The sequence below is a fragment of the Aethina tumida genome, chromosome 1 (assembly GCF_024364675.1).
Source record: "Aethina tumida isolate Nest 87 chromosome 1, icAetTumi1.1, whole genome shotgun sequence".
Lineage (NCBI taxonomy): Eukaryota > Metazoa > Arthropoda > Insecta > Coleoptera > Nitidulidae > Aethina > Aethina tumida.
Genome location: NC_065435.1, coordinates 22,784,972 through 22,811,420, shown reverse-complemented (window position 1 = coordinate 22,811,420; position 26,449 = coordinate 22,784,972).

Below are 26,449 nucleotides of genomic sequence, written 5' to 3'. Positions count from 1 at the left end.
TTAAAATTTAAAGTTTTAATAATTAAATTTTTAGAATTTAGTATTTAAATATTTAAATTTTAAAATTTAAAGTTTTAATAATTAAATTTTTAAAATTTAGTATTTAAATTTTTATATTTTTAAATTTTAAAATTTAAAGTTTTTATAATAAAATTTTTTAAATTTGGTATTTAAATTTTTAAATTTTAAAATATAAATTTTTAAATTTTAAAATTTAAATTTTTAAATTTTAAAATTTAAAGTTTTAATAATTAAATTTTTAAAATTTAGTATTTAAATTTTTCAATTTTAAAATTTAAAGTTTTAATAATTAAATTTTTAAAAGTTAGTATTTATATTTTTAAATTTTAAAATTTAAAGTTTTAATAATTAAATTTTTAAAATTTAGTATTTAAATTTTTCAATTTTAAAATTTAAAGTTTTAATAATTAAATTTTTAAAAGTTAGTATTTAAATTTTTAAATTTGAAGTTTTAATAATTAAATTTTTAAAATTGAATATTTAAATTTTTAAATTTTTAAAATTTAAAGTTTTAATAAATAAATTTTTAAAATATAGTATTTAAATTTTTAATTTTAAAATTTAAAGTTTTAATAATTAAATTTTTAAAATTTAGTATTTAAATTTTTCAATTTTAAAATTTAAATTTTTAAATTCTAAAATTTAAAGTTTTAATAATTAAATTTTTAAAATTTAGTATTTAAATTTTTAAATTTTAAAATTTAAATTTTTAAATTTTAAAATTTAAATTTTTAAATTTTAAAATTTAAATTTTTAAATTTTAAAATTTAAATTTTTAATAATTAAATTTTTAAAATTTAGTATTTAAATTTATAAATTTTAAAATTTATAGATTTAATAATTAAATTTTTAAAATTTAGTATTTAAATTTTTAAATTTTTAAATTTAAAGTTTTAATAATTAAATTTTTTAAATTTAGTATTTAAATTTTTAAATTTTTATATTTTAAAATTTAAAGTTTTAATAATTAAATTTTTTAAATTTAGTATTTAAATTTTTAAATTTTAAAATTTAAGTTTTTAAAATTTAAAATTTAAAGTTTTAATAATTAAATTTTTAAAAGTCAGTATTTAAATTTTTAAATTTAAATTTTTAAATATTAAAATTTAAATTTTTAAATATTAAAATTTAAATTTTTAAATTTTAAAATTTAAATTTTTAAATTTTAAAATTTTAAAATTTAAATTTTTAAATTTTAAAATTTAAAGTTTTAATAATTAAATTTTTAAAATTTAGTATTTAAATTTTTAAATTTTAAAATTTAAAGTTTTAATATTTAAATTTTTAAAATTTAGTATTTAAATTTTTAAATTTTAATATTTAAAGTTTTAATAATTAAATTTTTAAAATTTAGTATTTAAATTTTTAAATTTTAAAATTTAAAGTTTTAATAATTAAATTTTTAAAATTTAGTATTTAAATTTTAAATTTGAAGTTTTAATAATTAAATTTTTAAAAGTTAGTATTTAAATTTATAAATTTTAAAATTTATAGCTTTAATAATTAAATTTTTAAAATTTAGTATTTAAATATTTAAATTTTAAAATTTAAAGTTTTAATAATTAAACTTTTAAAATTTAGTATTTAAATTTTTAAATATTAAAATTTAAAATTTTAATAAATAAATTTTTAAAATATAGTATTTATATTTTTAAAGTTTTAATTTTAAAGTTTTAATAATTAAATTTTTAAAATTTAGTATTTAAATTTATAAATTTTAAAATTTAAAGCTTTAATCATTAAATTTTTAGAATTTAGTATTTAAATATTTAAATTTTAATATTTAAAAATTTAAATTTTAATATTTAAAAATTTAAATTTAAAAATTTAAATACTAAATTTTAAAAATTTAATTATTAAAACTTTAAATTTTAAAATTTAAAAATTTAAATACTAAATTTTAAAAATTTAATTATTAAAACTTTAAATTATAAAATTTTAAATTTTAAATACTAATGTTTAAAAATTTAATTATTAAAACTTTAAATTTTAAAATTTAAAAATTTAAATTTTAAAATTTAAAAATTTAAATACTAAATTTTAAAAATTTAATTATTAAAACTTTAAATTATAAAATTTTAAATTTTAAATACTAAATTTTAAAAATTTATATATTAAAACTTTAAATTTTAAAATTTAAAAATTCAAATACTAAATTTTAAAAATTTAATTATTAAAACTTTAAATTTTAAAATTTAAAAATTTAAATACTAAATTTTAAAAATTTAATTATTAAAACTTTAAATTTTAGAATTTAAAAATTTAAATTTTAAAATTTAAAAATTTAAATACTAAATTTTAAAAATTTAATTATGAAAACTTTAAAATTAAAACTTTAAAAATTTAAATACTATATTTTAAAAATTTATTTATTAAAATTTTAAATTTTAATATTTAAAAATTTAAATACTAAATTTTAAAAATTTAATTATTAAAGCTTTAAATTTTAAAATTTAAATATTTAAATACTAAATTTTAAAAATTTAATTATTAAAGATATAAATTTTAAAATTTATAAATTTAAATACTAACTTTTAAAAATTTAATTATTAAAACTTCAAATTTAAAAATTTAAATACTAAATTTTAAAAATTTAATTATTAAAACTTTAACTTTTAAAATTTAAAAATTTAAATACTAAATTTTAAAAATTTAATTATTAAAACTTTAAATATTAAAATTTAAAAATTTAAATACTAAATTTTAAAAATTTAAATATTAAAACTTTAAATTTTAAAAATTTAAAAATTTAAATACTCAATTTTAAAAATTTAATTATTAAAACTTCAAATTTAAAAATTTAAATACTAAATTTTAAAAATTTAATTATTAAAACTTTAAATTTTAGAATTTAAAAATTTAAATTTTAAAATTTAAAAATTTAAATACTAAATTTTAAAAATTTAATTATTAAAACTTTAAATTTTAAAATTTAAATATTTAAATACTAAATTCTAAAAATTTAATTATTAAAGCTTTAAATTTTAAAATTTATAAATATAAATAATAAATTTTAAAAATTTAATTATTAAAACTTTAAAATTAAAACTTTAAAAATTTAAATACTATATTTTAAAAATTTATTTATTAAAATTTTAAATTTTAATATTTAAAAATTTAAATACTAAATTTTAAAAGTTTAATTATTAAAACTTTAAATTTTAAAATTTAAATATTTAAATACTAAATTTTAAAAATTTAATTATTAAAGATATAAATTTTAAAATTTATAAATTTAAATACTAAATTTTAAAAATTTAATTATTAAAACTTTAAATTTTAAAATTTAAAAATTTAAATACTAAATTTTAAAAATTTAATTATTAAAACTTTAAATTTTAAAATTTAAATATTTAAATTTTAAAACTTTAAAATTTTAAAATTTATAAATTTAAATTTTAGAATTTAAAAATTTAAATTTTAATATTTAAAAATTTAAATTTAAAAATTTAAATACTAACTTTTAAAAATTTAATTATTAAAACTTTAAATTTTAAAATTTAAAAATTTAAATTTTAAAATTTAAAAATTTAAATACTAAATTTAAAAAATTTAATTATTAAAACTTTAAATTTTAAAACATAAAAATTTAAAAAGTTAAATACTAAATTTAAAAAATTTAATTATTAAAACTTTAAATTTAAAAATTTAAATACTAAATTTTAAAAATTTAATTATTAAAACTTTAAATTTTAAAATTTAAAAATTTAAATACTAAATTTTAAAAATTTAATTTCAAAACTTTAAATTTTAAAATTTAAAAATTTAAATACTAAATTTTAATAATTTAAAAATTTAAATACTCAATTTTAAAAATTTAATTATTAAAACTTTAAATTTAAAAATTTAAAAATTTAAATACTAAATTTTAAAAATTTAATTATTAAATCTTTAAATTTTAAAATTTAAAAATTTAAAAATTTATATACTAAATATTAAAAATTTAATTATTAAAAAATAAATTTAAAAATTTAAATACTAAATTTTAAAAATTTAATTATTAAAACTTTAAATTTTAAAATTTAAAAATTTAAATACTAAATTTTAAAAATTTAATTACTAAACCTTTAAATTTTAAAAGTTAAAAATTTAAATACTAAATTCTAAAAATTTTAAATTTTAAAATTTAAAGTTTTAATAATTAAATTATTAAACTTTAGTATTTAAAATTTAAAATTTTAATATTTAAGGTTTTAATAATTAAATTTTTAAAATTTGGTATTTATATTTTTAAATTTTGAAAGTTAAAGTTTTAATAATTAAATTTTTAAAATATAGTATTTAAATTTTTAAAGTTTTAATTTTAAAGTTTTAATAATTAAATTTTTAGAATTTAGTATTTAAATAATTAAATTTTAAAATTTAAAGTTTTAATAATTAAATTTTTAAAATTTAGTATTTAAATTTTTAAATTTTTAAATTTTAAAATTTAAAGTTTTTATAATTAAATTTTTTAAATTTAGTATTTAAATTTTTAAATTTTAAAATTTAAATTTTTAAATTTTAAAATTTAAAGTTTTAATAATTAAATTTTTAAAATTTAGTATCTAAATTTATAAATTTTAAAATATATAGCCTTAATAATTAAATTTTTAAAATTTAGTAATTAAATATTTAAATTTTAAAATTTAAAGTTTTAAAAATTAAATTTTTAAAATTTAGTATTTAAATTTTTAAATTTTAAAATTTAAAATTTTAATAAATAAATTTTTAAAATTTAGTTTTTAATTTTTAAATTTTAAAATTTAAAGTTTTAATAATTAAATTTTTAAAATTTAGTATTTAAATTTTTAAATTTTAAAATTTAAATTTTTAAATTTTAAAATTTAAATTTTTAATAATTAAATTTTTAAAATTTAGTATTTAAATTTATAAATTTTAAAATTTATAGCTTTAATAATTAAATTTTTAAAATTTAGTATTTAAATATTTAAATTTTAAAATTTAAAGTTTTAAAAATTCAATTTTTAAAATTTAGTATTTAAATTTTTAAATTTTAAAATTTAAAATTTTAATAAATTAATTTTTAAAATTTAGTTTTAAATTTTTAAATTTTAAAATTTAAAGTTTTAGTAATTAAATTTTTAAAATTTAGTATTTAAATTTTCAAATTTTAAAATTTAAATTTTTAAATTTTAAAATTTAAAGTTTTAATAATTAAATTTTTAGAATTTAGTATTTAAATATTTAAATTTTAAAATTTAAAGTTTTAATAATTAAATTTTTAAAATTTAGTATTTAAATTTTTATATTTTTAAATTTTAAAATTTAAAGTTTTTATAATAAAATTTTTTAAATTTGGTATTTAAATTTTTAAATTTTAAAATTTAAATTTTTAAATTTTAAAATTTAAATTTTTAAATTTTAAAATTTAAAGTTTTAATAATTAAATTTTTAAAATTTAGTATTTAAATTTTTCAATTTTAAAATTTAAAGTTTTAATAATTAAATTTTTAAAAGTTAGTATTTATATTTTTAAATTTTAAAATTTAAAGTTTTAATAATTAAATTTTTAAAATTTAGTATTTAAATTTTTCAATTTTAAGATTTAAAGTTTTAATAATTAAATTTTTAAAAGTTAGTATTTAAATTTTTAAATTTGAAGTTTTAATAATTAAATTTTTAAAATTGAATATTTAAATTTTTAAATTTTTAAAATTTAAAGTTTTAATAAATAAATTTTTAAAATATAGTATTTAAATTTTTAATTTTAAAATTTAAAGTTTTAATAATTAAATTTTTAAAATTTAGTATTTAAATTTTTCAATTTTAAAATTTAAATTTTTAAATTCTAAAATTTAAAGTTTTAATAATTAAATTTTTAAAATTTAGTATTTAAATTTTTAAATTTTAAAATTTAAATTTTTAAATTTTAAAATTTAAATTTTTAAATTTTAAAATTTAAATTTTTAAATTTTAAAATTTAAATTTTTAATAATTAAATTTTTAAAATTTAGTATTTAAATTTATAAATTTTAAAATTTATAGATTTAATAATTAAATTTTTAAAATTTAGTATTTAAATTTTTAAATTTAAATTTTTAAATATTAAAATTTAAATATTTAAATACTAAATTCTAAAAATTTAATGATTAAAGCTTTAAATTTTAAAATTTATAAATTTAAATACTAAATTTTAAAAATTTAATTATTAAAACTTTAAAATTAAAACTTTAAAAATTTAAATACTATATTTTAAAAATTTATTTATTAAAATTTTAAATTTTAATATTTAAAAATTTAAATACTAAATTTTAAAAGTTTAATTATTAAAACTTTAAATTTTAAAATTTAAATATTTAAATACTAAATTTTAAAAATTTAATTATTAAAGCTATAAATTTTAAAATTTATAAATTTAAATACTAACTTTTAAAAATTTAATTATTAAAACTTCAAATTTAAAATTTAAATACTAAATTTTAAAAATTTAATTATTAAAACTTTAAATTTTAAAATTTAAAAATTTAAATTTTAAAATTTTAAAATTTAAAAATTTAAATTTTAAAATTTAAAAATTTAAATTTTAATATTTAAAAATTTAAATTTTAATATTTAAAAATTTAAATTTAAAAATTTAAATACTGACTTTTAAAAATTTAATTATTAAAACTTTAAATTTTAAATTTTAAAAACTTAAATTTTAAAATTTAAAAATTTAAATACTAAATTTAAAAAATTTAATTATTAAAACTTTAAATTTTAAAATATAAAAATTTAAAAATTTAAATACTAAATTTAAAAAATTTAATTATTAAAACTTTAAATTTAAAAATTTAAAAATTTAAATACTAAATTTTAAAAATTTAATTTCAAAACTTTAAATTTTAAAATTTAAAAATTTAAATACTAAATATTAAAAATTTAATTATTAAAACATTAAATTTAAAAATTTAAAAACTAAATTTTAAAAATTTAATTATTAAAACTTTAAATTTTAGAATTTAAAAATTTAAATTTTAAAATTAAAAAATTTAAATACTAAATTTTAAAAATTTAATTATTAAAACTTTAAATTTTAAAATTTAAAAATTTAAATACTAAATTTTAAAAATTTAAATATTAAAACTTTAAATTTAAAATTTAAAAATTTAAATACTAAATTTTAAAAATTTAATTATTAAAACTTTAAATTTTAAAATTTAAATATTTAAATACTAAATTCTAAAAATTTAATTATTAAAGCTTTATATTTTAAAATTTATAAATTTAAATACTAAATTTTAAAAATTTAATTATTAAAACTTTAAAATTAAAACTTTAAAAATTTAAATACTATATTTTAAAAGTTTAATTATTAAAGCTTAAAATTTTAAAATTTATAAATTTAAATACTAACTTTTAAAAATTTAATTATTAAAACTTTAAATTTTAAAATTGAAAAATTTAAATACTAAATTTTAAAAATTTAATTATTAAAACTTTAAATTTTAAAATTTAAAAATTTAAATACTAAATTTTTAAAATTTAATTTCAAAACTTTAAATTTTAAAATTTAAAAATTTAAATACTAAATTTTAATAATTTAAAAATTTAAATACTCAATTTTAAAAATTTAATTATTAAAACTTTAAATTTTAAAATTTAAAAATTTAAATACTAAATTTTAAAAATTTAATTATTAAAACTTTAAATTTTAAAATTTAAAAATTTAAATACTAAATTTTAAAAATTTAATTATTAAAACTTTAAATTATAAAATTTTAAATTTCAAATACTAAAGTTTAAAAATTTAATTATTAAAACTTTAAATTTTAAAATTTATAAATTTAAATTATAAAATTTGTAAATTTAAATACTAAATTTTAAAAATTTAAATATTAAAACTTTAAATTTTAAAATTTAAAAATTCAAATACCAAATTTTAAAAATTTAATTATTAAAACTTTAAATTTTAAAATTTAAAAATTTAAATACTAAATTTTAAAAATTTAATTATTAAAACTTTAAATTTTAGAATTTAAAAATTTAAATTTTAAAATTTAAAAATTTAAATACTAAATTTTAAAAATTTAATTATTAAAACTTTAAATTTTAAAATTTAAAAATTTAAATACTAAATTTTAAAAATTTAAATATTAAAACTTTAAATTTAAAATTTAAAAATTTAAATACTAAATTTTAAAAATTTAATTATTAAAACTTTAAATTTTAAAATTTAAATATTTAAATACTAAATTCTAAAAATTTAATTATTAAAGCTTTATATTTTAAAATTTATAAATTTAAATACTAAATTTTAAAAATTTAATTATTAAAACTTTAAAATTAAAACTTTAAAAATTTAAATACTATATTTTAAAAATTTAATTATTAAAGCTTAAAATTTTAAAATTTATAAATTTAAATACTAACTTTTAAAAATTTAATTATTAAAACTTTCAATTTTAAAATTGAAAAATTTAAATACTAAATTTTAAAAATTTAATTATTAAAACTTTAAATTTTAAAATTTAAAAATTTAAATACTAAATTTTAAAAATTTAATTATTAAAACTTTAAATTATAAAATTTTAAATTTCAAATACTAAAGTTTAAAAATTTAATTATTAAAACTTTAAATTTTAAAATTTATAAATTTAAATTATAAAATTTGTAAATTTAAATACTAAATTTTAAAAATTTAAATATTAAAACTTTAAATTTTAAAATTTAAAAATTCAAATACCAAATTTTAAAAATTTAATTATTAAAACTTTAAATTTTAAAATTTAAAAATTTAAATACTAAATTTTAAAAATTTAATTATTAAAACTTTAAATTTTAGAATTTAAAAATTTAAATTTTAAAATTTAAAAATTTAAATACTAAATTTTAAAAATTTAATTATTAAAACTTTAAATTTTAAAATTTAAAAATTTAAATACTAAATTTTAAAAATTTAAATATTAAAACTTTAAATTTAAAATTTAAAAATTTAAATACTAAATTTTAAAAATTTAATTATTAAAACTTTAAATTTTAAAATTTAAATATTTAAATACTAAATTCTAAAAATTTAATTATTAAAGCTTTATATTTTAAAATTTATAAATTTAAATACTAAATTTTAAAAATTTAATTATTAAAACTTTAAAATTAAAACTTTAAAAATTTAAATACTATATTTTAAAAATTTAATTATTAAAGCTTAAAATTTTAAAATTTATAAATTTAAATACTAACTTTTAAAAATTTAATTATTAAAACTTTCAATTTTAAAATTGAAAAATTTAAATACTAAATTTTAAAAATTTAATTATTAAAACTTTAAATTTTAAAATTTAAAAATTTATATACTAAATTTTTAAAATTTAATTTCAAAACTTTAAATTTTAAAATTTAAAAATTTAAATACTAAATTTTAATAATTTAAAAATTTAAATACTCAATTTTAAAATTTTAATTATTAAAACTTTAAATTTTAAAATTTAAAAATTTAAATACTAAATTTTAAAAATTTAATTATTAAAACTTTAAATTTTAAAATTTAAAAATTTAAATACTAAATTTTAAAAATTTAATTATTAAAACTTTAAATTATAAAATTTTAAATTTCAAATACTAAAGTTTAAAAATTTAATTATTAAAACTTTAAATTTTAAAATTAATAAATTTAAATTTTAAAATTTGTAAATTTAAATACTAAATTTTAAAAATTTAAATATTAAAACTTTAAATTTTAAAATTTAAAAATTCAAATACCAAATTTTAAAAATTTAATTATTAAAACTTTAAATTTTAAAATTTAAAAATTTAAATACTAAATTTTAAAAATTTAATTATTAAAACTTTAAATTTTAGAATTTAAAAATTTAAATTTTAAAATTTAAAAATTTAAATACTAAATTTTAAAAATTTAATTATTAAAACTTTAAATTTTAAAATTTAAAAATTTAAATACTAAATTTTAAAAATTTAAATATTAAAACTTTAAATTTAAAATTTAAAAATTTAAATACTAAATTTTAAAAATTTAATTATTAAAACTTTAAATTTTAAAATTTAAACATTTAAATACTAAATTCTAAAAATTTAATTATTAAAGTTTATATTTTAAAATTTATAAATTTAAATACTTAATTTTAAAAATTTAATTATTAAAACTTTAAAATTAAAACTTTAAAAATTTAAATACTATATTTTAAAAATTTAATTATTAAAGCTTAAAATTTTAAAATTTATAAATTTAAATACTAACTTTTAAAAATTTAATTATTAAAACTTTAAATTTTAAAATTGAAAAATTTAAATACTAAATTTTAAAAATTTAATTATTAAAACTTTATATTTTAAAATTTAAAAATTTAAAAATTTAAATACTAAATATTAAAAATTTAATTATTAAAACATTAAATTTAAATACTAAATTTTAAAAATTTAATTATTAAAACTTTAAATTTTAAAATTTAAAAATTTAAATACTAAATTTTAAAAATTTAATTATTAAAACTTTAAATTATAAAATTTTAAATTTTAAATACTAAAGTTTAAAAATTTAATTATTAAAACTTTAAATTTTAAAATTTAAAAATTTAAATTTTAAAATTTGCAAATTTAAATACTAAATTTTAAAAATTTAAATATTAAAACTTTAAATTTTAAAATTTAAAAATTCAAATACTAAATTTTAAAAATTTAATTATTAAAACTTTAAATTTTAAAATTTAAAAATTTAAATACTAAATTTTAAAAATTTAATTATTAAAACTTTAAATTTTAAAATTTAAATATTTAAATACTAAATTCTAAAAATTTAATTATTAAAGCTTTAAATTTTAAAATTTATAAATTTAAATACTAAATTCTAAAAATTTAATTATTAAAGCTTTAAATTTTAAAATTTATAAATTTAAATACTAAATTTTAAAAATTTAATTATTAAAACTTTAAAATTGAAACTTTAAAAATTTAAATACTATATTTTAAAAATTTAATTATTAAAACTTTAAATTTTAATATTTAAAAATTTATATACTAAATTTTAAAAGTTTAATTATTAAAACTTTAAATTTTAAAATTTAAATATTTAAATACTAAATTTTAAAAATTTAATTATTAAAGCCTAAAATTTTAAAATTAATAAATTTAAATACTAACTTTTAAAAATTTAATTATTAAAACTTTAAATTTTAAAATTGAAAAATTTAAATACTAAATTTTAAAAATTTAATTATTAAAACTTTAAATTTTTAAATTTGAAAATTTAAATACTAAATTTTAAAAATTTAATTATTAAAACTTTAAATTTAAAAATTTAAAAATTTAAATACTAAATTTTAAAAATTTAATTATTAAAGCTTTAAATTTTAAAAATTTAAAAATTTAAATATTCAATTTTAAAAATTTAATTATTAAAACTTTAAATTTAAAAATTTAAATACTAAATTTCAAAAATTTAATTATTAAAACTTTAAATTTTAAAATTTAAAACTTTAAATTTTAATATTTAAAAATTTAAATTTAAAAATTTAAATAATAACTTTTAAAAATTTAATTATTAAAACTTTAAATTTAAAAATTTAAATACTAAATTTTAGAAATTTAATTATTAAAACTTTAAATTTTAAAATATAAAAATTTAAATACTAAATTTTAATAATTTAAAAATTTAAATACCAAATTTTAAAAATTTAATTATTAAAACTTTAAATTTTAAAATTTAAAAATTTAAAAATTTAAATACTAAATATTAAAAATTTAATTATTAAAACATTAAATTTAAAAATTTAGATACTAAATTTTAAAAATTTAATTTCAAAACTTTAAATTTTAAAATTTAAAAATTTAAATACTAAATTTTAATAATTTAAAAATTTAAATACTCAATTTTAAAAATTTAATTATTAAAACTTTAAATTATTAAATTTTAAATTTTAAATAATAAATTTTAAAAATTTAATTATTAAAACTTTAAATTTTAAAATTTAAAAATTTAAATTTTAAAATTTGTAAATTTAAATACCGAATTTTAAAAATTTAAATATTAAAACTTTAAATTTTAAAATTTTAAAAATTCAAATACTAAATTTTAAAAATTTAATTATTAAAACTTTAAAATTAAAACTTAAAAAATTTAAATACTATATTTTAAAAATTTATTTATTAAAATTTTAAATTTTAAAATTTAAATATTTAAATACTAAATTTTAAAAATTTAATTATTAAAACTTTAAATTTTAAAATTTAAATATTTAAATAATAAATTTTAAAAATTTAATTATTAAAGCTTAAAATTTTAAAATTTATAAATTTAAATATTAATTTTTAAAAATTTAATTATTAAAACTTCAAATTTTAAAATTTAAAAATTTAAACACTAAATTTTAAAGTTTAATTATTAAAACTTTAAATTTTAAAATTTAAAAATTTAAAACTAAATTTTAAAAATTTAATTATTAAAAATTTAAATTTTAAAATTTAAAAATTTAAATTTTAAAATTTAAAAATTTAAATACTAAATTTTAAAAATTTAATTATTAAAACTTTAAATTTTAAAATTTAAAAATTAAAAACTAAATTTTAAAAATTTATTTATTAAAATTTTAAATTTTAAAATTTAAAAATTTAAATACTAAATTTTAAAAATTTAATTTTTAAAACTTTAAATTTTAAAATTTAAATATTTAATTACTAAATTTTAAAAATTTTATTATTAAGGCTATATATTTTAAAATTTATAAATTTAAATACTAAATTTTAAAAATTTAATTATTAAAACTTTAAATTTTAAAATTTAAAAATTTAAATTTTAAAATTTAAAAATTTAAATACTAAATTTAAAAAATTTAATTATAAAAACTTTAAATTTTAAAATTTAAAAATTTAAAAATTTAAATACTAAATTTTAAAAATTTAATTATTAAAACTTTAACTTTCAAAATTTAAAAATATAAATACCAAATTTTAAAAATTTAATTATTAAAACCTTAAATATTAACATTTAAAAATTTAAATACTAAATTTTAAAAATTTAAATATTAAAACTTTAAATTTTAAAAATTTAAAAATATAAATACTCAATTTTAAAAATTTAATTATTAAAACTTCAAATTTAAAAATTTAAATACTAAATTTTAAAAATTTAATTATTAAAACTTTAAATATTAAAATTTAAAAATTTTAATACTAAATTTTAAAAATTTACATATTAAAACTTTAAATTTTAAAATTTAAAAATTTAAATACTAAATTTTAAAAATTTAATTATTAAAACTTTAAATTTTAAAATTTAAAAATTTAAATTTTAAAATTTTAAAATTTAAAAATTTAAATTTTAAAATTTAAAAATTTGAATTTTAATATTTAAAAATTTAAATTTAAAAATTTAAATACTAACTTTTAAAAATTTAATTATTAAAACTTTAAATTTTAAAATTGAAAAATTTAAATACTAAATTTTAAAAATTTAATTATTAAAACTTTAAATTTTAAAATTTAAAAATATAAATACTTACTTTTAAAAATTTAATTATTAAAACTTTAAATTTTAAAATTGAAAAATTTAAATTTTAAAATTTAAAAATTTAAATACTAAATTTAAAAAATTTAATTATAAAAACTTTAAATTTTAAAATTTAAAAATTTAAAAATTTAAATACTAAATTTTAAAAATTTAATTATTAAAATTTTAAATTTTAAAATTTAAATATTTAAATACTAAATTCTAAAAATTTAATTATTAAAACTTTAAAATTAAAACTTTAAAAATTTAAATACTATATTTTAAAAATTTATTTATTAAAATTTTAAATTTTAATATTTAAAAATTTAAATATTAAATTTTAAAAGCTTAATTATTAAAACTTTAAATTTTAAAATTTAAATATTTAAATACTAAATTTTAAAAATTTAATTATTAAAGCCATAAATTTTAAAATTTATAAATTTAAATACTAACTTTTAAAAATTTAATTATTAAAACTTCAAATTTAAGAATTTAAATACTAAATTTTAAAAATTTAAATATTAAAACTTTAAATTTTAAAATTTAAAAATTTAAATACTAAATTTTAAAAATTTAATTATTAAAACTTTAAATTTTAAAATTTAAAAATTTAAATTTTAAAATTTAAAAATTTAAATTTTAATATTTAAAAATTTAAATGTAAAAATTTAAATACTAACTTTTAAAAATTTAATTATTAAAACTTTAAATTTTAAAATTGAAAAATTTAAATACTAAATTTTAAAAATTTAATTATTAAAATTTTATATTTTAAAATTTAAAAATTTAAATTTTAAAATTTTAAAATTTAAAAATTTAAATTTTAAAATTTTAAAATTTAAAAATTTAAATTTTATAATTTAAAAATTTAAATTTTAATATTTAAAAATTTAAATTTAAAAATTTAAATACTAACTTTTAAAAATTTAATTATTAAAACTTTAAATTTTAAAATTTAAAAATTTAAATTTTAAAATTTAAAAATTTAAATACTAAATTTAAAAAATTTAATTATTAAAACTTTAAATTTCAAAATATAAAAATTTAAAAATTTAAATACTAAATTTAAAAAATTTAATTATTAAAACTTTAAATTTAAAAATTTAAATACTAAATTTTAAAAATTTAATTATTAAAACTTTAAATTTTAAAATTTAAAAATTTAAATACTAAATTTTTAAAATTTAATTTCAAAACTTTAAATTTTAAAATTTAAAAATTTAAATACTAAATTTTAATAATTTAAAAATTTAAATACTCAATTTTAAAAATTTAATTATTAAAACTTTAAATTTTAAAATTTAAAAATTTAAATACTAAATTTTAAAAATTTAATTATTAAAACTTTAAATTTTAAAATTTAAAAATTTAAATACTAAATTTTAAAAATTTAATTATTAAAACTTTAAATTATAAAATTTTAAATTTCAAATACTAAAGTTTAAAAATTTAATTATTAAAACTTTAAATTTTAAAATTTAAAAATTTATATACTAAATTTTTAAAATTTAATTTCAAAACTTTAAATTTTAAAATTTAAAAATTTAAATACTAAATTTTAATAATTTAAAAATTTAAATACTCAATTTTAAAAATTTAATTATTAAAACTTTAGATTTTAAAATTTAAAAATTTAAATACTAAATTTTAAAAATTTAATTATTAAAACTTTAAATTTTAAAATTTAAAAATATAAATACTTACTTTTAAAAATTTAATTATTAAAACTTTAAATTTTAAAATTTAAAAATTTAAATTTTAAAATTTAAAAATTTAAATACTAAATTTAAAAAATTTAATTATTAAAACTTTAAATTTCAAAATATAAAAATTTAAAAATTTAAATACTAAATTTAAAAAATTTAATTATTAAAACTTTAAATTTAAAAATTGAAAAATTTAAATACTAAATTTTAAAAATTTAATTATTAAAATTTTATATTTTAAAATTTAAAAATTTAAATTTTAAAATTTTAAAATTTAAAAATTTAAATTTTAAAATTTAAAAATTTAAATTTTAATATTTAAAAATTTAAATTTAAAAATTTAAATACTAACTTTTAAAAATTTAATTATTAAAACTTTAAATTTTAAAATTTAAAAATTTAAATTTTAAAATTTAAAAATTTAAATACTAAATTTAAAAAATTTAATTATTAAAACTTTAAATTTCAAAATATAAAAATTTAAAAATTTAAATACTAAATTTAAAAAATTTAATTATTAAAACTTTAAATTTAAAAATTTAAATACTAAATTTTAAAAATTTAATTATTAAAACTTTAAATTTTAAAATTTAAAAATTTAAATACTAAATTTTTAAAATTTAATTTCAAAACTTTAAATTTTAAAATTTAAAAATTTAAATACTAAATTTTAATAATTTAAAAATTTAAATACTCAATTTTAAAAATTTAATTATTAAAACTTTAAATTTTAAAATTTAAAAATTTAAATACTAAATTTTAAAAATTTAATTATTAAAACTTTAAATTTTAAAATTTAAAAATTTAAATACTAAATTTTAAAAATTTAATTATTAAAACTTTAAATTATAAAATTTTAAATTTCAAATACTAAAGTTTAAAAATTTAATTATTAAAACTTTAAATTTTAAAATTTAAAAATTTATATACTAAATTTTTAAAATTTAATTTCAAAACTTTAAATTTTAAAATTTAAAAATTTAAATACTAAATTTTAATAATTTAAAAATTTAAATACTCAATTTTAAAAATTTAATTATTAAAACTTTAAATTTTAAAATTTAAAAATTTAAATACTAAATTTTAAAAATTTAATTATTAAAACTTTAAATTTTAAAATTTAAAAATATAAATACTTACTTTTAAAAATTTAATTATTAAAACTTTAAATTTTAAAATTGAAAAATTTAAATTTTAAAATTTAAAAATTTGAATTTTAATATTTAAAAATTTAAATTTAAAAATTTAAATACTAACTTTTAAAAATTTAATTATTAAAACTTTAAATTTTAAAATTGAAAAATTTAAATACTAAATTTTAAAAATTTAATTATTAAAACTTTAAATTTTAAAATTTAAAAATATAAATACTTACTTTTAAAAATTTAATTATTAAAACTTTAAATTTTAAAATTGAAAAATTTAAATTTTAAAATTTAAAAATTTAAATACTAAATTTAAAAAATTTAATTATAAAAACTTTAAATTTTAAAATTTAAAAATTTAAAAATTTAAATACTAAATTTTAAAAATTTAATTATTAAAATTTTAAATTTTAAAATTTAAATATTTAAATACTAAATTCTAAAAATTTAATTATTAAAACTTTAAAATTAAAACTTTAAAAATTTAAATACTATATTTTAAAAATTTATTTATTAAAATTTTAAATTTTAATATTTAAAAATTTAAATATTAAATTTTAAAAGCTTAATTATTAAAACTTTAAATTTTAAAATTTAAATATTTAAATATTAAATTTTAAAAATTTAATTATTAAAGCCATAAATTTTAAAATTTATAAATTTAAATACTAACTTTTAAAAATTTAATTATTAAAACTTCAAATTTAAGAATTTAAATACTAAATTTTAAAAATTTAATTATTAAAACTTTAACTTTCAAAATTCAAAAATATAAATACCATATTTTAAAAATTTAATTATTAAAACCTTAAATATTAAAATTTAAAAATTTAAATACTAAATTTTAAAAATTTAATTATTAAAACTTTAAATTTTAAAATTTAAAAATTTAAATACTAAATTTTAAAAATTTAATTATTAAAACTTTAAATTTTAAAATTTAAAAATTTAAATACTAAATTTTAAAAATTTAATTATTCAAACTTTAAATTATAAAATTTTAAATTTCAAATACTAAAGTTTAAAAATTTAATTATTAAAACTTTAAATTTTAAAATTTAAAAATTTAAATACTAAATTTTAAAAATTTAAATATTAAAACTTTAAATTTAAAATTTAAAAATTTAAATACTAAATTTTAAAAATTTAATTATTAAAACTTTAAATTTTAAAATTTATAAATTTAAATACTAAATTTTAAAAATTTAAATATTAAAACTTTAAATTTAAAATTTAAAAATTTAAATACTAAATTCTAAAAATTTAATTATTAAAACTTTATATTTTAAAATTTATAAATTTAAATACTAAATTTTAAAAATTTAATTATTAAAACTTTAAAATTAAAACTTTAAAAATTTAAATACTATATTTTAAAAATTTAATTATTAAAGCTTAAAATTTTAAAATTTATAAATTTAAATACTAACTTTTAAAAATTTAATTATTAAAACTTTAAATTTTAAAATTGAAAAATTTAAATACTAAATTTTAAAAATTTAATTATAAAAACTTTAAATTTTAAAATTTAAAAATTTAAATACTAAATTTTAAAAATTTAATTATTAAAACTTTAAATTTTAGAATTTAAAAATTTAAATTTTAAAATTAAAAATTTAAATACTAAATTTTAAAAATTTAATTACTAAACCTTTAAATTTTAAAAGTTAAAAATTTAAATACTAAATTTTAAAATTTAAAACTTTAAATTTTAAAATTTATTAAATATTTAAATACTAAATTCTAAAAATTTAATTATTAAAGCTTTAAATTTTAAAATTTATAAATTTAAATACTAAATTTTAAAAATTTAATTATTAAAACTTTAAAATTAAAACTTAAAAAATTTAAATACTATATTTTAAAAATTTATTTATTATAATTTTAAATTTTAAAATTTAAATATTTAAATACTAAATTTTAAAAATTTAATTATTAAAACTTTAAATTTTAAAATTTAAATATTTAAATAATAAATTTTAAAAATTTAATTATTAAGCTTTAGCTTAAAATTTTAAAATTTATAAATTTAAATATTAATTTTTAAAAATTTAATTATTAAAACTTCAAATTTTAAAATTTAAAAATTTAAATACTAAATTTTAAAGTTTAATTATTAAAACTTTAAATTTTAAATTTAAAAATTTAAAACTAAATTTTAAAAATTTAATTATTAAAAATTTAAATTTTAAAATTTAAAAATTTAAATTTTAAAATTTAAAAATTTAAATACTAAATTTTAAAAATTTAATTATTAAAACTTTAAATTTTAAAATTTAAAAATTAAAAACTGAATTTTAAAAATTTATTTATTAAAATTTTAAATTTTAAAATTTAAAAATTTAAATACTAAATTTTAAAAATTTAATTTTTAAAACTTTAAATTTTAAAATTTAAATATTTAATTACTAAATTTTAAAAATTTTATTATTAAGGCTATATATTTTAAAATTTATAAATTTAAATACTAAATTTTAAAAATTTAATTATTAAAACTTTAAATTTTAAAATTTAAAAATTTAAATTTTAAAATTTAAAAATTTAAATACTAAATTTAAAAAATTTAATTATAAAAACTTTAAATTTTAAAATTTAAAAATTTAAAAATTTAAATACTAAATTTTAAAAATTTAATTATTAAAACTTTAACTTTCAAAATTTAAAAATATAAATACCAAATTTTAAAAATTTAATTATTAAAACCTTAAATATTAACATTTAAAAATTTAAATACTAAATTTTAAAAATTTAAATATTAAAACTTTAAATTTTAAAAATTTAAAAATATAAATACTCAATTTTAAAAATTTAATTATTAAAACTTCAAATTTAAAAATTTAAATACTAAATTTTAAAAATTTAATTATTAAAACTTTAAATATTAAAATTTAAAAATTTTAATACTAAATTTTAAAAATTTAAATATTAAAACTTTAAATTTAAAATTTAAAAATTTAAATACTAAATTTTAAAAATTTAATTATTAAAACTTTAAATTTTAAAATTTATAAATTTAAATACTAAATTTTAAAAATTTAAATATTAAAACTTTAAATTTAAAATTTAAAAATTTAAATACTAAATTCTAAAAATTTAATTATTAAAACTTTATATTTTAAAATTTATAAATTTAAATACTAAATTTTAAAAATTTAATTATTAAAACTTTAAAATTAAAACTTTAAAAATTTAAATACTATATTTTAAAAATTTAATTATTAAAGCTTAAAATTTTAAAATTTATAAATTTAAATACTAACTTTTAAAAATTTAATTATTAAAACTTTAAATTTTAAAATTGAAAAATTTAAATACTAAATTTTAAAAATTTAATTATAAAAACTTTAAATTTTAAAATTTAAAAATTTAAATACTAAATTTTAAAAATTTAATTATTAAAACTTTAAATTTTAGAATTTAAAAATTTAAATTTTAAAATTAAAAATTTAAATACTAAATTTTAAAAATTTAATTACTAAACCTTTAAATTTTAAAAGTTAAAAATTTAAATACTAAATTTTAAAATTTAAAACTTTAAATTTTAAAATTTATTAAATATTTAAATACTAAATTCTAAAAATTTAATTATTAAAGCTTTAAATTTTAAAATTTATAAATTTAAATACTAAATTTTAAAAATTTAATTATTAAAACTTTAAAATTAAAACTTAAAAAATTTAAATACTATATTTTAAAAATTTATTTATTATAATTTTAAATTTTAAAATTTAAATATTTAAATACTAAATTTTAAAAATTTAATTATTAAAACTTTAAATTTTAAAATTTAAATATTTAAATAATAAATTTTAAAAATTTAATTATTAAGCTTTAGCTTAAAATTTTAAAATTTATAAATTTAAATATTAATTTTTAAAAATTTAATTATTAAAACTTCAAATTTTAAAATTTAAAAATTTAAATACTAAATTTTAAAGTTTAATTATTAAAACTTTAAATTTTAAAATTTAAAAATTTAAAACTAAATTTTAAAAATTTAATTATTAAAAATTTAAATTTTAAAATTTAAAAATTTAAATTTTAAAATTTAAAAATTTAAATACTAAATTTTAAAAATTTAATTATTAAAACTTTAAATTTTAAAATTTAAAAATTAAAAACTGAATTTTAAAAATTTATTTATTAAAATTTTAAATTTTAAAATTTAAAAATTTAAATACTAAATTTTAAAAATTTAATTTTTAAAACTTTAAATTTTAAAATTTAAATATTTAATTACTAAATTTTAAAAATTTTATTATTAAGGCTATATATTTTAAAATTTATAAATTTAAATACTAAATTTTAAAAATTTAATTATTAAAACTTTAAATTTTAAAATTTAAAAATTTAAATTTTAAAATTTAAAAATTTAAATACTAAATTTAAAAAATTTAATTATAAAAACTTTAAATTTTAAAATTTAAAAATTTAAAAATTTAAATACTAAATTTTAAAAATTTAATTATTAAAACTTTAACTTTCAAAATTTAAAAATATAAATACCAAATTTTAAAAATTTAATTATTAAAACCTTAAATATTAACATTTAAAAATTTAAATACTAAATTTTAAAAATTTAAATATTAAAACTTTAAATTTTAAAAATTTAAAAATATAAATACTCAATTTTAAAAATTTAATTATTAAAACTTCAAATTTAAAAATTTAAATACTAAATTTTAAAAATTTAATTATTAAAACTTTAAATATTAAAATTTAAAAATTTTAATACTAAATTTTAAAAATTTAAATATTAAAACTTTAAATTTTAAAATTTAAAAATTTAAATACTAAATTTTAAAAATTTAATTATTAAAACTTTAAATTTTAAAATTTAAAAATTAAAAACTGAATTTTAAAAATTTATTTATTAAAATTTTAAATTTTAAAATTTAAAAATTTAAATACTAAATTTTAAAAATTTAATTTTTAAAACTTTAAATTTTAAAATTTAAATATTTAATTACTAAATTTTAAAAATTTTATTATTAAGGCTATATATTTTAAAATTTATAAATTTAAATACTAAATTTTAAAAATTTAATTATTAAAACTTTAAATTTTAAAATTTAAAAATTTAAATACTAAATTTTAAAAATTTAATTATTAAAACTTTAAATTTTAAAATTGAAAAATTTAAATACTAAATTTTAAAAATTTAATTATTAAAACTTTAAATTTTAAAATTTAAAAATATAAATACTTACTTTTAAAAATTTAATTATTAAAACTTTAAATTTTAAAATTGAAAAATTTAAATTTTAAAATTTAAAAATTTAAAAATTTAAATACTAAATTTTAAAAATTTAATTATTAAAACTTTAAATTTTAAAATTTAAATATTTAAATACTAAATTCTAAAAATTTAATTATTAAAACTTTAAAATTAAAACTTTAAAAATTTAAATACTATATTTTAAAAATTTATTTATTAAAATTTTAAATTTTAATATTTAAAAATTTAAATATTAAATTTTAAAAGCTTAATTATTAAAACTTTAAATTTTAAAATTTAAATATTTAAATACAAAATTTTAAAAATTTAATTATTAAAGCCATAAATTTTAAAATTTATAAATTTAAATACTAACTTTTAAAAATTTAATTATTAAAACTTCAAATTTAAGAATTTAAATACTAAATTTTAAAAATTTAATTATTAAAACTTTAACTTTCAAAATTTAAAAATATAAATACCAAATTTTAAAAATTTAATTATTAAAACCTTAAATATTAAAATTTAAAAATTTAAATACTAAATTTTAAAAATTTAAATATTAAAACTTTAAATTTTAAAAATTTAAAAATATAAATACTCAATTTTAAAAATTTAATTATTAAAACTTCAAATTTAAAAATTTAAATACTAAATTTTAAAAATTTAATTATTAAAACTTTAAATATTAAAATTTAAAAATTTTAATACTAAATTTTAAAAATTTAAATATTAAAACTTTAAATTTTAAAATTTAAAAATTTAAATACTAAATTTTAAAAATTTAATTATTAAAACTTTAAATTTTAAAATTTAAAAATTTAAATTTTAAAATTTAAAAATTTAAATACTAAATTTTAAAAATTTAATTATTAAAATTTTAAATTTTAAAATTTAAAAATTTAAATTTTAAAATTTTAAAATTTAAAAATTTAAATTTTAAAATTTAAAAATTTAAATTTTAATATTTAAAAATTTAAATTTAAAAATTTAAATACTAACTTTTAAAAATTTAATTATTAAAACTTTAAATTTTAAAATTTAAAAATTTAAATTTTAAAATTTAAAAATTTAAATACTAAATTTAAAAAATTTAATTATTAAAACTTTAAATTTCAAAATATAAAAATTTAAAAATTTAAATACTAAATTTAAAAAATTTAATATTAAAACTTTAAATTTAAAAATTTAAATACTAAATTTTAAAAATTTAATTATTAAAACTTTAAATTTTAAAATTTAAAAATTTAAATACTAAATTTTTAAAATTTAATTTCAAAACTTTAAATTTTAAAATTTAAAAATTTAAATACTAAATTTTAATAATTTAAAAATTTAAATACTCAATTTTAAAAATTTAATTATTAAAACTTTAAATTTTAAAATTTAAAAATTTAAATACTAAATTTTAAAAATTTAATTATTAAAACTTTAAATTTTAAAATTTAAAAATTTAAATACTAAATTTTAAAAATTTAATTATTAAAACTTTAAATTATAAAATTTTAAATTTCAAATACTAAAGTTTAAAAATTTAATTATTAAAACTTTAAATTTTAAAATTTAAAAATTTATATACTAAATTTTTAAAATTTAATTTCAAAACTTTAAATTTTAAAATTTAAAAATTTAAATACTAAATTTTAATAATTTAAAAATTTAAATACTCAATTTTAAAAATTTAATTATTAAAACTTTAAATTTTAAAATTTAAAAATTTAAATACTAAATTTTAAAAATTTAATTATTAAAACTTTAAATTTTAAAATTTAAAAATTTAAATACTATATTTTAAAAATTTAATTATTAAAACTTTAAATTATAAAATTTTAAATTTCAAATACTAAAGTTTAAAAATTTAATTATTAAAACTTTAAATTTTAAAATTTAAAAATTTAAATACTAAATTTTAAAAATTTAAATATTAAAACTTTAAATTTAAAATTTAAAAATTTAAATACTAAATTTTAAAAATTTAATTATTAAAACTTTAAATTTTAAAATTTAAATATTTAAATACTAAATTCTAAAAATTTAATTATTAAAGCTTTATATTTTAAAATTTAAAAATTTAAATACTAAATTTTAAAAATTTAATTATTAAAACTTTAAATTTTAAAATTTAAAAATTTAAATCCTAAATTTTAAAAATTTAATTATTAAAACTTTAAATTATAAAATTTTAAATTTTAAATACTAAAGTTTAAAAATTTAATTATTAAAACTTTAAATTTTAAAATTTAAAAATTTAAATTTTAAAATTTGCAAATTTAAATACTAAATTTTAAAAATTTAAATATTAAAACTTTAAATTTTAAAATTTAAAAATTCAAATACTAAATTTTAAAAATTTAATTATTAAAACTTTAAATTTTAAAATTTAAAAATTTAAATACTAAATTTTAAAAATTTAATTATTAAAACTTTAAATTTTAAAATTTAAATATTTAAATACTAAATTCTAAAAATTTAATTATTAAAGCTTTAAATTTTAAAATTTATAAATTTAAATACTAAATTCTAAAAATTTAATTATTAAAGCTTTAAATTTTAAAATTTATAAATTTAAATACTAAATTTTAAAAATTTAATTATTAAAACTTTAAAATTGAAACTTTAAAAATTTAAATACTATATTTTAAAAATTTAATTATTAAAACTTTAAATTTTAATATTTAAAAATTTATATACTAAATTTTAAAAGTTTAATTATTAAAACTTTAAATTTTAAAATTTAAATATTTAAATACTAAATTTTAAAAATTTAATTATTAAAGCTTAAAATTTTAAAATTAATAAATTTAAACACTAACTTTTAAAAATTTAATTATTAAAACTTTAAATTTTAAAATTGAAAAATTTAAATACTAAATTTTAAAAATTTAATTATTAAAACTTTAAATTTTTAAATTTGAAAATTTAAATACTAAATTTTAAAAATTTAATTATTAAAACTTTAAATTTAAAAATTTAAAAATTTAAATACTAAATTTTAAAAATTTAATTATTAAAGCTTTAAATTTTAAAAATTTAAAAATTTAAATATTCAATTTTAAAAATTTAATTATTAAAACTTTAAATTTAAAAATTTAAATACTAAATTTCAAAAATTTAATTATTAAAACTTTAAATTTTAAAATTTAAAACTTTAAATTTTAATATTTAAAAATTTAAATTTAAAAATTTAAATACTAACTTTTAAAAATTTAATTATTAAAACTTTAAATTTTAAAATTGAAAAATTTAAATACTAAATTTTAAAAATTTAATTATTAAAACTTTAAATTTTTAAATTTGAAAATTTAAATACTAAATTTTAAAAATTTAATTATTAAAACTTTAAATTTAAAAATTTAAAAATTTAAATACTAAATTTTAAAAATTTAATTATTAAAGCTTTAAATTTTAAAAATTTAAAAATTTAAATATTCAATTTTAAAAATTTAATTATTAAAACTTTAAATTTAAAAATTTAAATACTAAATTTCAAAAATTTAATTATTAAAACTTTAAATTTTAAAATTTAAAACTTTAAATTTTAATATTTAAAAATTTAAATTTAAAAATTTAAATACTAACTTTTAAAAATTTAATTATTAAAACTTTAAATTTAAAAATTTAAATACTAAATTTTAGAAATTTAATTATTAAAACTTTAAATTTTAAAATATAAAAATTTAAATACTAAATTTTAATAATTTAAAAATTTAAATACCAAATTTTAAAAATTTAATTATTAAAACTTTAAATTTTAAAATTTAAAAATTTAAAAATTTAAATACTAAATATTAAAAATTTAATTATTAAAACATTAAATTTAAAAATTTAGATACTAAATTTTAAAAATTTAATTTCAAAACTTTAAATTTTAAAATTTAAAAATTTAAATACTAAATTTTAATAATTTAAAAATTTAAATACTCAATTTTAAAAATTTAATTATTAAAACTTTAAATTATTAAATTTTAAATTTTAAATAATAAATTTTAAAAATTTAATTATTAAAACTTTAAATTTTAAAATTTAAATACTAAATTTTAAAAATTTAATTATTAAAACTTTAAATTTTAGAATTTAAAAATTTAAATTTTAAAATTTGTAAATTTAAATACCAAATTTTAAAAATTTAAATATTAAAACTTTAAATTTTAAAATTTAAAAATTCAAATACTAAATTTTAAAAATTTAATTATTAAAACTTTAAACTTTAAAATTTAAAAATTTAAATACTAAATTTTAAAAATTTAATTATTAAAACTTTAAATTTTAGAATTTAAAAATTTAAATTTTAAAATTAAAAATTTAAATACTAAATTTTAAAAATTTAATTACTAAACCTTTAAATTTTAAAAGTTAAAAATTTAAATACTAAATTTTAAAATTTAAAACTTTAAATTTTAAAATTTATTAAATATTTAAATACTAAATTCTAAAAATTTAATTATTAAAGCTTTAAATTTTAAAATTTATAAATTTAAATACTAAATTTTAAAAATTTAATTATTAAAACTTTAAAATTAAAACTTAAAAAATTTAAATACTATATTTTAAAAATTTATTTATTAAAATTTTAAATTTTAAAATTTAAATATTTAAATACTAAATTTTAAAAATTTAATTATTAAAACTTTAAATTTTAAAATTTAAATATTTAAATAATAAATTTTAAAAATTTAATTATTAAAGCTTAAAATTTTAAAATTTATAAATTTAAATATTAATTTTTAAAAATTTAATTATTAAAACTTCAAATTTTAAAATTTAAAAATTTAAATACTAAATTTTAAAGTTTAATTATTAAAACTTTAAATTTTAAAATTTAAAAATTTAAAACTAAATTTTAAAAATTTAATTATTAAAAATTTAAATTTTAAAATTTAAAAATTTAAATACTAAATTTTAAAAATTTAATTATTAAAACTTTAAATTTTAA